At 36.2% G+C, this 13103-nt stretch overlaps 3 long non-coding RNA genes across 4 annotated transcripts; all 3 read right to left on the reverse strand.

Annotated features, from left to right (window-relative positions):
- Window positions 1-4889: 4889 nt before the first annotated feature.
- Window positions 4890-12555, reverse strand: LOC137063687 (uncharacterized). Its single transcript, XR_010901421.1, has 4 exons — window positions 12480-12555; window positions 12111-12209; window positions 11794-11840; window positions 4890-4957 (listed from the first exon to the last, which is right to left on the reverse strand). It is a non-coding gene; the product is annotated as an uncharacterized lncRNA (long non-coding RNA).
- Window positions 7809-10438, reverse strand: LOC137063884 (uncharacterized). The gene is made up of 5 exons (XR_010901450.1): window positions 10303-10438; window positions 9915-10224; window positions 9642-9799; window positions 9436-9531; window positions 7809-8454 (listed from the first exon to the last, which is right to left on the reverse strand). It is a non-coding gene; the product is annotated as an uncharacterized lncRNA (long non-coding RNA).
- LOC137063686 (uncharacterized) lies at window positions 10492-11771 on the reverse strand. 2 transcript variants are annotated; one of them, XR_010901420.1, is made up of 4 exons: window positions 11432-11771; window positions 11065-11133; window positions 10669-10717; window positions 10492-10569 (listed from the first exon to the last, which is right to left on the reverse strand). It is a non-coding gene; the product is annotated as an uncharacterized lncRNA (long non-coding RNA). The 2 variants fall into 2 exon arrangements; XR_010901419.1 differs by lacking the exon at window positions 10492-10569 and having other exon boundaries at window positions 10578-10717.
- Window positions 12556-13103: the final 548 nt, after the last annotated feature.

Genomic DNA, 13103 nt, shown 5'->3' on the forward strand with positions numbered 1-13103 from the left:
ATGAATGGCTGTCATAACAGTTACATTTGAGATAAATGCCCTTATCCTCAAATAGGAATTATCAAAAAGATTTTTTTTTTAACGTTTTTAACGTTTTTAGTTCCTTTTTAAAAAGCTAAGTTTGGAATAGAATATTACATAGCGCAGTATACATTATATACTGTTACTATATTGTTTTGTATGAAGAAAAAAATACAATATGGGGCTTTTCAGACTTATCACACTATAGTTAAACCTTGGTTATACAAAACAGAGCCACTAAAGGGACGTGGTGATTAAAAAAATTAAGGATGGAAGGAAAATATTTTTCAAATCATTTGCATTCCCTTAAGGGGGGGGGGGAGATGGGGTTGAAACACTCAGTATCACTCAATCTCATGTCAATCTTGAGTACCTATAGAGTAGTATTGTATCCTTCATATCTCCAAAAAGTCTTTAGTTTTATTATATTTATAAAATAAATATAGGCTGTACCGAGTCTTTCCGGAAAAAAACGAGCGCCTGGAGGCGTATCGTGTGGGCGGAGCTAAAGAATGACGAGCGCGCACAAAGCGATGACATCCTCAAGCGTGGAGAAGAAAACTCTACCCAGATTCAACTAATACAGATATGATCCAGAATCAAATCCGGAGGATGAAATAAATTGAACCGGAGAAGCAACAACAGCAGCACGTCCGTCTCTGTGGTATGTACTGTATTTAGTGACCTGTCAACATTTGTGTGTGTTTACTCACAGTTTATGAGGACATGATTCGGTTTATGGACTATGGTATTCGACTAAACATTAGCCATAGCAAGCAAAATGGTTTTGCACGTCAGACTAGTGTAACGTTATACATAGAACAACAATGGAGTAACCGTTAGCGCATTTGAATGACGAAGCACGCTTTGTGAGAACCTCCCCTAGGTTTATGTTTGGGTGGTTTTACAGTAAACAAACTGACACCTATAGTGGTCAGCTAAACAAATGTATTTAAACACACACCATAGATCGCATGCTCCATTGATAAATTAACTAATGTTATACACGATCGTGTTGTTTACTGATGTTATTTACGCGACGATAGCCAACAGCATAGACATTTGAAGCAGTTTTACTCACCGCGCACGACCGTGAACCTTTACCGCTGGGACCGCTCCGTCAAAAACACACTTCTTTGGTAACTGTTGATTTGGTGAAGTCCTGACAGCAGTGACCGTGGAGATCTACTTTTGCGACGCGACTGAAGTCATGTGATGCTTCTCGTCATTTCTGCGCTCAAATCGGTTCAAATGCAGCGCTGCCTTCCCGGAATGCTGTGCTGAAGCATTGAAGTCGCTTGATGTCACCCATAGGAATATGGAGAATGTTTATGGGCGTGCATTTCCTCTCTCGCTCTGGTCACGCGTGCGCGCGCACGCACCCTTCCGGGAGAAGAGCCGTACGGCCGATACAAGGACCTTCCACTCTGTCGACGTCAAGCGGACCCATACTCGAAAAAAACTCTCCGAAACTTGTGAGAAACCGGAAGGAGTATTTTTGACACAGAAATACTCCATCAAACGCCCAACATTAGTTTTTGAAACTTTGTCTATGTTTAGGATGGGAATCCAAGTCTTTAACAGTGGAAAAAGCTCAGTATGCATGAAACAGCATTTCACCCCCCCCCCCCCCCCCCTTTAAAACTTTTGCGTTGCTTTGCTAATATATTTGCCTTCTCTCGCAAAACCTTTGCGTATATAAGTTTTGTGTGGGAATACAACGTTTCTTGGGGGAACGCAAAATATTTAAAGACATTTTTTCCCTCCATCCTAAGCTTTTTCCACCACCATATCCCTTTAGGGGTTCTGTAAAACCCTGAGTAAACTAAATCCGTGGTTATCTTGCTTCATGTTTCACACTGCTCATAATTTACCTGGAGTTAACAATTAATCCTGGGTATTCATAAGGTGACATTTCACACTGTACATATACTCACTTTTATTCACATACAAACATTGATCAGCGAACATAAACAGAAGCTCAGTCAAACCTACTTGATGTGCGAGAACAAACCTTTTGCAGAAGCTCAAACATGCTGCATAACACAATAATGAACCTCATTGGTTCTTCTGGAAACTCAATTGTGCTGTGTAACTCGAGTGTACCTCATTGGTTCTTCTGGAAACTCAATTGTGCTGTGTAACTCGAGTGAAGCTCATTGGTTCTTCTGGAAACTCAATTGTGCTGTGTAACTCGAGTGAAGCTCATTGGTTCTTGCACGTCAAGCATTGATAAATCTCTATATGTGAATAAAAGCCTAAATTCAATCTGTTCATATTATATAGCAATCATGTCTCCTCAGAAAATTTGGACTAAACCATTTCATTCATTTGGATTAGTTTTAAGATCTCTTTATCTTTTTTTATTTCATCTAAAAGATCTTCATTTGTGTTCCGAAGATGAACAAAGGTCTGGTTTGAAACGACATGAGGGTGAGTAATTAATAAAATATTTTGTAATTATGGGTGAACTACAGTATCTCTTTAACATTGCTACAATGTGAAAATTATAATAAGCATTTGTGTTTAATAAAAAACACTTCTGTCATGACCTCAAAATGTAGATCTTGGGGAAAATGTTATGCAAATTTTATAAAATAAGTATAATATCTCAAAGTATACCGTGTATCATTTTGTATTTGGATTAGTTGTATACTGCAGTTTCATAATAGGTCATCCTGGTAGCATATAGAAAATCTGCACATTGTGAACAGTACATACATTATACAATGAATAAGTAGCACAAGTATTATGATACTATGCTATTCGGAACAAAGCCATTCTCAGCTGTGTTGACACTTCCTGAGCACAAAAGCCATCACAAGAGACGTTACATCCTCTCTAAAAGGTAACATAACCAACATTTGTGGCAGCCCTGTGGATAAACAGGCACGTCAGGATCAGGAAGACTTAGGGAGTCAATGTGCTGAAGCCTCTGAGACATATGCTCTCAAATGTCATCTAAGGAGACTTTTAGTTGTTTGCTATGCACGCTCAGTCATTTTCCCACAGATACAACCACACACGGATACAATTTGATAAACCTAAAGCAGGGCCTATTAGCATTACATTATGGAGGGCAGGCTTGTTTCACTATAATAAGCCCCAGTGTGCTTTGCTGACTGTGAGCTGCATTTTCTGTGAATACAACAAGGGTAGACAACATAAAAAAACTCACTTAAATATCAGGAGATTAATTTATTGTTTTGAGCATGGAGCCTCAAATAAGAGAAGCTATATTATTGATACAGTATTCAAACAGGACTTTGAAACGTTGCTATGGGGTTTCTAGGGTGTTCTGGTTGTGTGCATGGTGATTATGCATAGAGAGTAGCTATGTGTTTGCTAAAATATTCAGGGTAGATTTTAGCACCTTACTATGACGTTGCCAGGGTGTTCTGGATGGTTGCTAGGGGGCTGGAAAAGTAGAGTATATATAGAATGTTGCCAATAAGGTATTCAGAGTGGATTTTAGCAAGTTGCTAAGAGGTTGCTAAGGCGTTCTGGCTGCAAATGGCGATTAGCTATGTGGTTGCTAATGTTTTCAGAGTGAATTTTAGCATGTTATGAGGTTGCTAGGGTGCTCTGGTTATTTGATATGTTGTTAATAGATGCTTGCTAGGATACTCTGGATGGCTGCTAGTTGTCTGCAAATGGAAGTAGCTATGTGGTTGCTACAGTAAATATTCAGAGTAGATTTCAGCACATCACTGTGATGTATCCAGGATTTTCTGGTTGATTGTTATGGTGTTAATAGGTGGTTGCTAGGATGTTCTGGGTGATTGCCGATTATGTCTTTGCTCTGGTATTCTAATTTTCAATGTATTCAGTTTGTGTGTTTTTCAAATAATGTTGGTTTTATATATTTTTAATTGTGAAATTCACTAGCAATTTCAAGTGAAAATTCTTTAAACACATTTTATTTCAGTGTAGGACAGGGTTCGCCAAACTTGGTCCTTGAGGGCCACTGCCCTGCAGAGTTAAGCTCCAACCCAAATCAAACACACCTGAGTCAGCTAATCAAGGTATTCAGGATCACTAGAAAATCACAGGTAGGCGAGTTTGAGGGGGTGCTTCTCAATATCCCTCCTCCGTCCTCCATCCTATGACCCGGAAACCGATGGAGCTCAGCCATCTTGTACACTGTAAAACCCAACAAGTTACGGTAACTCAAACCATTTGAGGAAACCGATTGCTTCAAACCAATTAAGTTTTAAAACCATTAAGTATGAGTACTGAAAACTCATATACATTGAGTTAAATTAACTCATATTTTAGTGTTGTTTAAGTGTTAAAACTTATATTTTAGTGTTGTGTTGATCAATTATTAAGAGTAAACTGAACTTAAAGATTTTAAGTTAATTTTATTAATTCACTTTGAATTCAGGTAACAAATCTAACTAAGTCTTAACAACTACATGGTTACTTAAATGGTTTTAGGAAACAGATTGCGGCAAATGGTTTAAGTTCATCAAACTCAAAGTGATTAAGTTACATAAGACTAAGCACAAGCTAACATTGGTACAAAATGAAGACAGAACAGGAGGGTATTTTTAAGTAATTTATTGAAATATAACATTTACATCATAAATACAGTATGCCATATGTTCACAAATATAACTAGACAAAAAATATTAGACTTTTTCACCAAATAAAACAGCACAAACATGTTTAAAAAAGTCATAACATTTAAATAACCAAACATATAAAATAAAAAAAATTATGTAAAAAGGTACGTTTCCTCAAAAAGCAAAAGCACTGTATGATCTTTAATGTACTCTAAGTGTATTGCACTGACCGAAGAATTGGCAGACATCAGCACCTCATCTTTAAAGACAATCAAAGCATCCAGTGGGTTTAAAGGTGACGTTCCCTCTTCCTCCTCGACAGTAAGGATGGTGACTGTTGGCTTCTGCACCTGGTCAAGCTCCTTTTTCTATATGCATTGGAAAAAAAGTTTGTATGTCACCACATATAAAAATAACCCTTGTCAGGGCAGACACCATATTTCAATTTTCATAAATAAAAAAAACTTTGTTATAAGGAACGGATTATTGTTGATTTAATTGGGCGTGTGCTTATTTAAAACCCTGTAGTTCAATTTTGTAAAGATGTTAAGTTGTTTGTCAGCAAGGTTTAATTGGGGGAAAAACATTTTCAGGGGTGTATCAGCCGAATATTCTAGACCTTGAATTGAATGACGAATTGAATTGAATTGAATTCAAGCGATAATGCACACATTGCAAAACATTTGTTTTTCATGTCAGTATGTCATAAATAGAAAGAGGCAACAGTTTACTGTCAAAGATTTGTCGCTCACATCACGCCGCATCCAGTGTAGACAACATAACGGACTATAAGGGGCTCTTTTGTCCTGTCGCACTGCTCACATCCGGTGTATACAAAGTGAAACAAGACAGATTTGATTAACAAATTTTAAATGGATAATGGCAAGACATCCTTGGTGTAAATTACGTTCTTCTTTCAGATTAATATAATCAGAGCGGTATTAATAAATGTCCTGGTTAATCCAAGCATTATAATGGCAGTAAATGGCTGTCCAAAATTTGAAGCCAAAAAAGTGCATCTATTCATTATAAAAGTAATCCACATGACTCTGGAGGGTTAATAAAGTACTTCCGAAGTGAATCGATGGGTTTATATAAGAAAAATATCCATATTTAACTCGTTATAAAATAAGAAAATAACTAGTTTCCGGCGCAACGATGACGTCGGATATAGCGTAAAAAAGCATAACAGCCACGGCGTTGACGGCGGACGCAGCGTAAAAAACATAAATGATGTGACGATGATGTCGGGCGTTGCACAAGCGTTTTGAATCACGAGAGGATATTTTTCTTACACAAACCCATCGATTTAATTCAGAAGGCCTTTATTATTCCCCCGGAGCCGTGTGGAGCACTTTTAAAATGGATGGATGCACTTTTTTGGGCTACAAATTTTGGGCTGCCATTCACTGCCATTATAAAGCTTGGACGAGCCAGGACACGTATTAATATAACTCTGATTGTATAATCGTCTGAAAGAAGAATGACATTTACACCAAGGAGGACTTGAGGGGGGGAGTAAATCAGGGTGAACGATTCCTTTAAGCTTGAGCTGAGATTGGTTTATTATGTGACAAATAAGCTTTTGCTGTGCTCAATGTATATGCTAATGAAAGCCTAAATTAAACGTTTTGAAGACTAGATTTTCAATGGACAGATTAATAAAATTCTTATGTGTTTGGAACAATATGAGGGTTGGTAATTTATGAATCATGACTGAATTTGTATTGGCAAGTGGACTATACATTTAAGACAACTTGAATGATCAACTATCAGTCTCTGTAACCACACCATGCATTTATGCTGGTGGCAGCTGAAAGGTTAACATGTTGCTAAATAAATGTAATGTAGTTTTGACATGTGTCCTACCTTGTGTCTTGAAAACATCTCCTGACTCTTCCTTTTAAATAGTAACAGACCTGCCAGGATCGTAGTTTTTTTTATGATTCATGACAAGACTTCTTTCAACCACTGCAAATCTAGCATTGCCAATTACCTTACACCTTTACAAACCCAAGGCAACTTCAGGATAACTGCCAGTGAAAATATAACACACGAAATGTTTCTGTTTATATTAGGAAAGCCGACTATAACAACAACTTTCAAGACTTGACCAGTATTCTCCTGAAGCAATACAACATGACTTTGAATGATAGACAGACTGGACTTTGGACTTTAAGCCTTTTAAAAAAATCATATTGCTTCAGAAGACTTACAAGTTGTGCTAAAAGACATTTATGGTCATAATTACGTTTGCAAAAATAGCAATTCATTCAAAAATTTAAATTGAAGAACAAACTTATATTTGTATGAACATTATGTAACTGTTCATAACGTTATCATTTGCATTTTGCACAGTAACGTTACAAAATTCCATTGATTTGTTCAATGTTACACTGTAAAAAAAAAATAGTTGAGAAAACGTAAAAATGTAAGGCAACTTGATGCAGTAAGACTTTTGAGTTGTCCCAACAATTATTTTTTAATTCTTCTTAGTAAAGATCATTTGTTCAGCCAACATAAATTTGTTTGTTCACGCAATATTGATAGTCGTATTTTGCTAATAAAAATATTCTTGTCACAGCAACTGAAACAACAATTACTGTTGTTGAGGTAATTTATATTTTTCTGTTTCCTGAACGCAAAATAAAGTGTCACCACACTATCCTTCCTATAATTATTTTAGTGACTTTACATCTATTTACAAATGACAGAAATGTAGTTATTTTGATCCGTTTATTTCAGTTGTAAGCACATGCATGTACATACATTTTAAAAGAATGTAGTGAAATGTTATATAATTTACATTTACATTTATGCATTTGGCAGACGCTTTTATCCAAAGCGACTTACATTGCATTTTAAGGTACACATTTTACATTTTTGTCAGTTCTTGCTTTCCCTGGGAATCGAACCCATGGCCTTGGCGTTGCTAGCGCCACGCTCTACTGTTTAAGCTACAGGAAAGAATAATTCCTAAAGGGATAGTTCACCCAAAATTGAAAAAAATTGTCATTTACCCACACGCAGGTCGTTCCAAACTTGCAAGTGTCTGTATTCTGTTGAACACAAAGGAAGATATTTTGAAGAATGTTGGTAACCAGACAGTTGACGGCACCCATTGGCTTATATAGTAGGGGGGAAAAATACTATGTAGAGTACAGTCAATGGCTACTGTTAACTGTCTGGTTACCAACATTCTTCTAAATATCTTCCTTTGTGTTCAACAGAATACAGACACATTCAAGTTAGGAACAACCTAGGTTGAGTAAATGACTTTTTGGTTTTCATTTTTGGCCAAACTTACCCTTTAATTAACCCTTGTCCAAATTTGCTTAAAATATCTTTAGGACAAAGCAAAGATAAACAGGTCACTCAATGCCAGATCCATAAATAATAAATATTCACACAAATGCTTATTTTTTTACACTCTAAACAGTTTCACTATTTTATGGCTTATCAATATGAGTGCAGTGTTTCATTGTAAAAGAGCTTGCAATCTGTAATTAAAAACATTAAAAAAAAAAAACGTATCCACAACACTGCAATGCAGAGTTTTCATACAGTGTCTTTGGAGTAAAACTGTCCATTTAAACAGTCCGTACAAAACTTCAATGCTTGTTTTTTATTTTGAATGTCTCAAATGAAACTTTTTTTTAAAACATTAAAAGAACTGGAAACACTGGTCCAACTCTGCCTCACGCACAACCATTTTGTTACCAGTCTTAGGATCGTCTTAGGATAGGAAAACTTCTTCCAGAACAACCCCTTCCAGTACAACAGCAAAAGTCTTGATAAATGGTGATGTTGTTTGGGTGTTATCGTCCAGCACATAGAAAATGTCAACAGGGGCCGCTTTTGTTTCCTGTGACACAAACACAATAAGAAATATATTTTAGTTTAGAATTGAATTAGCTAATTTTGTAACAAATTAATTAAGATGGGGGTGGGGATGAGGGGTTGGCAATACATAAATTGTATGCACTAATTGTAAACTTTGTATTGGTAAATAGTTTTATAATGTGAAATCCTTATTCAGAAGTGGACATTATAATATGACAGATAACACAAAAAATGGCATGACCAAGTAAATAAGCAGAAAACACCAAAGAGAGAGAGTTTAAACTAGGGGTGTCCAATCCTGTTCTATGGGTCACTGTGCTGATGAGTTTAGCTTTAACTCCAACTACACTTATCTGAACCAGATAATCAAGGTCCACAGGATTACTAGAAACTTCCAGGTAGGAGCCATAGAAGAGCAGGTTTGGACATCCCTGCTTTAAATGGTTAATTCACCCAAAAAATTAAATTCTGTCATTATTTACTCACTTTTAGTTCGATCCAAACCGTAAGACTTTCCTTTATCTTGAAAACAGCAATTAAGATATTTTTTATGAAATCTGAATGATTTCTGTCCCTCCATTGACAGCCAATACAACAACCACTTTTAAGGCCCAGAAAGGTATTAAAGACATAAAAATAATCCATTTGACTCCAGAGGCGTAACCTCAATTTGATTAGCGATGCAATTGCTCTGCATGTAAAAAAAATTACTTTTTTTTTCTCTTATTCATGTCACTTCACAAAACTGAGGTTAAACAGCTGGAGTCACATGGTCTACTCTACTTCAATGTTTTTACTACCTTTTGGGGCTTGAAAAGTGACAGTTGCATAGACTGTCAATAGAGGGACAGAAATCTCTCAGGTTTCATTTCAAATATCTTCATTGGTGTTCTGAAAATTAATGACAGTCTTACAGGTTTGGAATGACAAGAGGAAAAGTAATTTATGACAGACTTTACATGTTTGGAATAACCCTTTAAGCCTTTTGAAGACTGATACGTACATTACACTTCTTGAATAGCTCGGCTGGGTTCTCGCAAAGAAATACAGGCAGGCCTTGTAGAGCAGGAGTCCTCCTGTGATCATCTATGTCTGTTGTCTAGAAAAACATACAAAAGAAACAACCAAATAGCTTAGGTATAAAAATAATATTCATCATCAGCCAAAGTATCATAGATCAAGCTATCAAAACATTGAAATTGAACTTACCCTGTCATGAAGTATTTCTAGGAGTGCATCCATGTCCTGTCCGAAAGCTCTTTTCTGTCTCTGTAAAGTTTCAGGAGCTTTGGTGTGTACATGCCAATGGCTGCCATGAAGTCTCCCAGAAGGTCTTTGTTGGTGATTCTGAAAAACTCCTCAAAAACCTGTTCATAAACAATTAATTTGTATTAATGCAATAAATAATACAATTCAAATCAAATGAGAGAATTGGTATGGGGAATGTTAAAGGCCAATTTCTAAGCAGTTTGTAAATAATACCTTTGTGCAGAGAATGTGGGAGGACCCTTCAGAAGTGTTGAGACTATTAGTACCAAACGATGAGATGGCTGTTGGTTTCATCAAGTGACCACAGGAGTTGGACCACTGAATATGCAAGACTGCTCTTTCATTGGGCAGTTCTGAGATCTCCGACAGGTTGCAAAGTCCTCAAATTGCAGGGGGGAAAAAACGGTCCTTTTAGTAGCTTCACTTGAAGTATATTGTTGAGAGAGTCCACTGATTCAGGCACTTCCGGAAGCCTGACTCGCCGGGCTTCAGTGGAGGATATGACAACTCACAGTAGAAAAGGCTGTTTATCAAAAAGAATCAATTTCAATTATTTAATTAATAAATTAAAAATAAGTTAAAAAACAAAGTTGCCACATACCATTAAATATGCATTCAGTGCTGCAGATATGTCCTCAGGGTTACAAACACAGGCTCTCCAAAACTGTATGGAATCAAAGGGTGATAATCAGTTAAGTCACCAGTATAAAAGACAAACATGTCAGCATAGATGCTCTCAACAAGTTTGTTTGTTCAAGATCTTAAATGCACAATTTACCAGGTGGAAAGTCGTTCTGATATAAAGGAAACTTTGGCAGAGCAGAGCAACATGCTATCTTGAAGAACTCAGGCTGTCCATTGCAGTGTCCTGCATAAAGGATGTTCTTAGAATTGAGTTCCATGCAGACAAACATATGTGGACAGTGAGACAGTGTGCAAATGTGGAAACTTTCTTTATACAGCATACCTCAGTGTTGCATCCAACAATATGCTAACAACATCCAATTTGGATCATTCTGGAAAATAGAAAATTATCAGTTCGAACCTATTGTAAACATCACAACCTTATATTATTAAAAATTATTATAAAATAAACAAAAAAATGCTAAGCATAGTCTTATTCTACACTTTTTTTCTTTGTCCCCATATTTAAAATCATATGATGAATAGCTCTCAATGTTTAAAAAATAAATAAATATTTCGTTCTAAACACACTCATAAACATACATCTGCGTGTGATTTGTAACGACGAAAATGCACATTGAAACGGCTAAAATACATTTAACATTACATAATATTTTATATATCCATACATTGTGTGCGCAGCTTACAAATTAAACATTAACACATAACACGTTCTTACCTCACCCTCCGCTGTCTTCCTCTCTCACAAACGCGGTTCAACGCAGATATATCAGTTTATCAGCGCCACCTACAGACAAATAAGAAAAGAAAACCTCAACTAACAATAAAGGACTTGAATACTCGTGCTAAACAAACATATTACTCGCTAATTTCAGTTTTTTTAATCTTGGCTATTGTATTGAAACGTTATTGTATTAAGAACTTTAATGAGCTAATCTTTATCTGAGCAGTGACAAACATTAAAAATGTTAGGCCACACGCCTTTTAACAATACACAACCAATCGTATGTCTAACAATAACACTGTCCGCTTGAGAATATGCAATTCATTGCATGCATGAAATGAAAAGTAATATTAATACTTACCAACTGAAGTATGGCAATATTAGATCCTTGAAAAGGCAGGAGGATGAGCGAACTTCAAAACGAGCCAGGAGCTACCCGTGCAAAATGGAGAAGGAAACCCCGTGCATTTCGGCGCGATTTTCTGGCTCATCACGCATGCGCAAACTATTTAGATCGTAGGTTTTCTGCTCAACACAAAAATGTTTGTCCAGAAAACTTTGTTTAATATGTAGCGTGACATTTTGGAGAATTTTGTTGAGCTAACATGTATTTTTATGTAGAGTCACAGTTATTAACAATTCTTAATATATGGGATTCAAAAAGCACTGTTTACTGGACAAATGGCAATTTCATTTTTTACAGTGTAATTCTAACTTACTTACTCATAGAATTGTAGCCACGTTGCTGCCATTGCACCTTCGTCTTTGCTCTGAAAAGATTTAAAAGCATGGCAACAATGTGTTAGTGTGAGTTTCAAATGAGAAAACGTCATGAGAAACAAATAACAGTTTAAAATTTTATCTAACGTTAGCAAAACAGGATCTAAAATGCTCCTCAAGTCACTTTGTTCACCCCGGAGCTTCAGCTGCTTTAGTCAAATTAACTAGCATCACATATGATAGAGGAAACTCGAATTCGATTAACAATACATTTAAAACGGTTGTAATATAAGGAATGCGTGAGTTTGCATTAACGTTACCTTTTGCTTTAACGTAAGTTAGTTAACGTCACTGTGGCACGAGACGAGAGACATGGAAAGATGGCCAACTGTCTCAAAAGCCAGCGTTTATCTGTCCGACTGTGAGAAAGCACAAACATATATTTTTTAATTCCCCGCTGACAAACTGCAGTGTAAAACAGCATAATTAACTCCAAACGTGTACATTACCATTGATAACACTGGTGCAATAGCGCATTTGCTCCTAATGTTAGATTGTTTGCTGGCTAACTTTACACACAACATTACTGAGCTGGTTAATCTTCGGATAAACATAAAAGAGTTACGAAAATAACACCGAAAACGTTCAAACATGAGCGAAATATGAATAAATAAGTTTGAAACGCTTACCTTTTGTTTTTCTTGACTGTAGCGCGAGCCGTCCTGCTGTGACTGGACTGAAGGAGGGAAAATGGTGCGGTTTTTGTTTCCTCGGAAACTCACTGGGATGATACTTTGACATGACTAAATGTAATGACTTTAAAAGAGCTTAATGTAAGACTGTAGGCTTAATATGAGGTAGATTAATGTATATACTATTGTTTATTTATTTATTTTATCCGCTTTTAGTCTTTCCTGTAGCTCAATGAGTAGAGCATGGCGCTAGCAACGCCAAGGTCATGGGTTCGATTCCCAGGGAAAGCAAGACTTGATAAAAATGTAAAATGTGTACCTTGAATACAATGTAAGTCGCTTTGGATAAAAGCGTCTGCCAAATGCATAAATGTAAAATGTAAATGTAGTTATTTAATTGGCCATAGATGTAAAATACTAGATTAAATAAATATCTGTAACTTAAACCATTAGAGTTAAAAAGTTTTAGTAACTTATTTAGATTGAGGTTTGCTTACAATAATACATTTTTGAGTTAACATCACACATATTTGTTAAGTTGAATTAACTTTTTTGGTAACATTAAGTAAAATGAACTTATTTCATTTAGTGAATTTCACTGTTAGTTTTTACAGTGTAGGA

The sequence above is a fragment of the Pseudorasbora parva genome, chromosome 24 (assembly GCF_024679245.1).
Source record: "Pseudorasbora parva isolate DD20220531a chromosome 24, ASM2467924v1, whole genome shotgun sequence".
NCBI classification, from domain to species: domain Eukaryota; kingdom Metazoa; phylum Chordata; class Actinopteri; order Cypriniformes; family Gobionidae; genus Pseudorasbora; species Pseudorasbora parva.